Source organism: Oreochromis niloticus, linkage group LG5 (assembly GCF_001858045.2).
Source record: "Oreochromis niloticus isolate F11D_XX linkage group LG5, O_niloticus_UMD_NMBU, whole genome shotgun sequence".
Classification (NCBI taxonomy): Eukaryota; Metazoa; Chordata; class Actinopteri; order Cichliformes; family Cichlidae; genus Oreochromis; species Oreochromis niloticus.
Window position 1 is genome coordinate 24,130,529 of NC_031970.2, and position 4,778 is coordinate 24,135,306.

A 4,778-nucleotide genomic window follows, 5' to 3' on the forward strand; every position below is an offset into this window, starting at 1 on the left:
TTCTCACGCTGCTGCTGAGTGAATGGTTTATGTTAAATAAAGAAAAACACATGAATTAACATAAATAATAAAAGCCATAGCTTATGAAACTCGAGCTCACATATCTGCAGAGATTGCTTCAATATGCAGTAAGCTGTTTCTTTATGTGGAGCAGGTGTTGGGTGAAGGGTTTGTTCTGTCAGAGGTGAAGATTTAAAGAAAGAAAGACTGGCTGCTTCTCATTTTCACCCTTAACCACATAGTGCTCAGTGGTCATTTTTGATTGACACCTTTGTCTTTTTCTTCTTTTTGCCCACTTCTAGAAGTTCTGCAGTGACTTTCTGCCTTTCTACCACTCTCAGCCATTTTGACCTTGAACCCCACATTGACAATCTCAGTGACCCAGACCCTTCCTCACACATGAACTACCTGAACCCTTTCACAGCATTCATATCCCCTTTCCACCACACACAGGCTCCCTTCCTCCCAAACAACAACCCACTTTGATGACAGGGGTTCACCCCCACTGCATTCATGCTCTCTATAGCAAACCACAGGGTGGAATTTCCTAAACAGTTGCCTTTGTCCTGAATGGCTTCCACACTGCAAAATAGCTGTGGCTATTTGGCTGCATTTCATAATAAACTTGCAAAGAAAAAGTATCTGCTAAGGCTGATTTATTTTGGAAGACAAATAAAAAAAATGAGAACATTTTTAATACAAGTCTGTACCAGATGCAGCTTTCATTTTATGAAAAGAACTCTGACCCATGCTTCAAAACATAGTTTCACTCCCACTTTGAGGCCACAATAAATTAAACTTTTTTTTTTTTTGAAAAAGAAAAGAAACAGGCAATGCACCACCTCTTTCTGTTTTTTTGTCTCTAATATAAAGCATTAGGGTTATCCCACACATACGCCTGCGTGCACACATAAGCATAAACACATGCCCGTGTGCACATGTAAACCACTTAGCTACTCTTGAGGTAATAAGTATGGATTCACAGGCTATAACACTTGGGGTGGAGGGGGCTGGGTTACTTAGCAACTAGCCTGTTGATGTCCAAACAATGTTCATGTCGTCAAAGCGGCTGGTTGTAACAGACTGAGGTTCTGCTGCTGGTGCAGCAGTCTCGCTGGTGTGTTCCTAAAGGGAAATGAATGAACAGACACACACGGGCTGCTGAAGCCAGAGATACACAGACTAACACAAAGTGCTTATGGTTCATTTCTTAGAAATATTGACCATACCGCTGCACTTGTCATTTTATTGTCCACACAGAGGACACGCAGTGCTCACAGCTGGCAGAGTGGGCCGTCTGTGGAGGAAGGAAAGCCTTTTGCTCACTAGACTATACAGGGATGTGCCATTTCTACAAAGTCTGCAATCTGTAGAGCTATTATGTAAAATCTACAAAAGGCAAATGATAGCAGAGGAAACTTTTTTTTGTGGTTTTTAAATTTACCTTAAACAAAGCTTATTATAAGCAAAATGCACAGAGAATTTGGAGACTAACAGCTACAGCTTTATTGAACAGAAGGCACACAATCCTAAGGGAAAGTCAGTTCTGCCTACCAGTTGTAGCCTGTTTTATCCATCGAACACATGCATTGCTCTTAAAAGTCATCTCTGGTGTTTGTATCAGCAGCAGAAATTGTGCTTTGGTGTGTACATGCTGGAAAAAACACAAATCACTCTTCTTCTGGTGAGAGATTTTGCAAAGAGTCCCCATGCTTGAAAGAATACATTGACTCATAAATCATTCATGACTCTATATTGATGTACTGTCCAAAACACTGAAATGAAACTAATAGATTGCTAATTTCATAATTGATGGCTGCAGTGTGAGATTAAAAGTAGCAGCAGGGCTGGGTTTTTTGTGTCAGTGCTGATTACACTGAATGGCACTGCAATTTAGGAATCAGGTTTCAATTGCCATCTGTGTTGGAATATGTCTTCCAGCCAATTGCTGGCAACAAGAGAAAGTGAAAAGCCATTCAAATATAGCAGTAGTAGATAAGAAACCAGAGTCAGTGACTAGGCAGCCATGGATAACATGTTAAAGGTAACTTTAGGACAATGCTCATTCACACTCTGATGTCAAATTTGTAGGGTTAGCACCTCATGTCTGCTCTTTGATAGTATTTGTCTGTGACCTTCAGAACAAACAACACAGCGTTGCATTTGACCCATTTCACTGTGACAAAACCACACAATGGTGTTCCACAATAATTTCTACTGTGTGGTGGTGAGTCCTAGATACTTAATTGAGTTACACAAACAATACAAAAAATAGCTTTGTTTCTGTTTGGTCACAAGTCATTGGGTCAGTGACGGCACAAGCAAGAAGCTGACTATATGTCTAAATATGTCTCTTTCCCTCCAGATGACCAAAACAGGAAGATCTCAAGTTGTACACAACATACTTAGCTTGATTATTTTTTGCTTCCCTGGCCCATGAAATTATTTTCATCTTGCTTCTGATGAACTAATGACTACAATGGAGGCGGCACTAGCGAAGGAGAACCTTCGAAATGACATTATAAGTCTGGGTTTATAAAATGTATTCATTTATTTTTCTCTTGTGCCAGACTGAAGGTTTTAAGGCTCTGTATGTCTTCAAAAGACATGTTGCTTTGACATTAATCATAGGGAAAAAAAGACAGATATACTTTAAAAAAAATGGTTTTTAGGAGCAGATTTTACACGTTTAGACATTTTCAAACAAGATGTTCTAAAGTGGGGGCATGTTAAATCATGCAATGATCCTCGAAGCTCCAGCTACTCTGGGGGATCTGTGATATAAGCATCAGCAGTCTAGAGTTATCACAAATGGTTCTTTCCCTCTTGGGCAAAATAAGATAATAATAAACGGGATCTAAAGGCATTCAGCAGGAGAATGGCACGGATAAAACTGATTGGAGTGATTAGAACATGTTAATGGAAAGTAGAGAACTGTAACTGTAAAACAGTATGTCTTGTCATCTTTATAATGATATCCAGAAAAGACTGACTTATGTGAAGTGGCTGAACGTTTGCATTCAGTGTTTAATGAGGAACTATTAACCATTCTCAGTTCATAGGAGTCGCTGTATTGCAAATGTACTTAAGAAAGTTTAAAATGCATTTGTTATCAGTAAAAAAAAAACAAATAGAGAGAGAAAGCCACACATGCAAAGGAAGGAGGAGCAGCAAAATTAAATATGCTTCAGTTCAGTTCAATTTAGTTTCATTTTTATAGTGCCAAATCACACCTCAAGGTGCTTTATATTGAAAGAAAAAGACCCTGCAATATTAAAGAGAAAACCTCAACAATCAGATGGCCCCGTATGATCAAGCACTTGGTAACAGTGGGAAGAAAAAAACTCCCTTTAAACAGGAAGAAACCTCCAGCAGAACCAGACTCAGGGGCAGTCATCTTCCACAACTGGTTGAGGGGGGTGAGGGAAAAGAGAGCAAAGAGAGACAGCACAAAAAACACCCACGGGAAAGAGCCAACCCTTCAGGTGGGTGAAAAGGATGTGGAGGTGTTATGAATTTATTACATCTAAGATAAATAAATGATGGCATCTGCTTTTCTACTACGCTTTTATTGTCTTCTGTATGGCACCTCTTGCAAAATTGAAAGTTTAGATTTTTGTCTTCATTGTTAAAATGAGGAGAATAATGTAGTATAAATTATATATAGGCTAAAAATAGGTGAAAGTAGATATTTCTGGAAGATGTGAGTAACAGAAAAATTACAAACTAAAGGAGAGGGTAGACAAAAGGTAATAATATAAAAACACATCCAGAGGGAAAAGAGGTGAGATGAGAACAAGAAATGCTCAGTGCACCATGTATGCCCCTCTGCAGCCTGGTTAAGCTTCACCTGATCCAGTCCTAACTATAAGCATCATCAAAAGAGGAAAACGTGAAGCCAGCACTTAAAAGCAGAGAGGGTGTCTGTCTCCTGATACCAAACTGGGAGCTGTTCCACGAGAGAGGGCCCTGATAGCTGAAGACTCTGCCTCCCATTCTACTTCCAGAAAGTGTAGGTAAGGCTGCAGACTGAGCGAGAAGTGCTCTCTTGGGATGACATGGTTTTGCGAGGTCTTAAAGCTATCATTGGGATATTATCATTCAGGATTCATTTCAAATTCAGTCCTGGATTTAACAAGGAGTCCACAAGAAGAAACTAATGTAGCAGAAATGTGCTCTCTCATAGTCCCACTTAGGATTTTGGATCAAGTGATGGCTAACACATGCATGGACTAGTTTGTCAGGATCACTCTGAGACAGGATGTTTTTAACTTTGTCAATAATTCACAGATGAAAGATGCAGTGCTAGTGCATTTCCTATCTGGCCTCAGTCATTTGCTCGCTTCCTTAATTACCACCCGGTCATCAAAAGATCGAGAACCCTTATTATATATCAATGCTTTTAAAAATGAATGAGAATTCTGAAGAAGGTGAATGCCTGTGAAGTCAAGAGTGAGTCAAGGACCTTCAGACAAAAGCACCGCACACTGTAACTTTGATGGGGGATTTTTTTTGGGGGGGGTTGTGTTCTGCTCCGACAAAGCTAATTTTTTGAGACCCTTCTTGTCTGGTGATTTCTACTCGAAATCCCCCTGCTGAGTGAAATAACACAGGGCGGTGAATGAATCTGAGGTAAACCCCTTCTTCTGTGCGGACCCCTAAAGGCGCGTGAAGGACCCCCGAAGGATCCCAGGGGCCAGCAGTGAGGGGCAGGTGGGGAGGTCGGGGGGGATGAGGGGGGGCTGTCCTGCCGCAGCAGCAGCACCACTCGCCGTCGA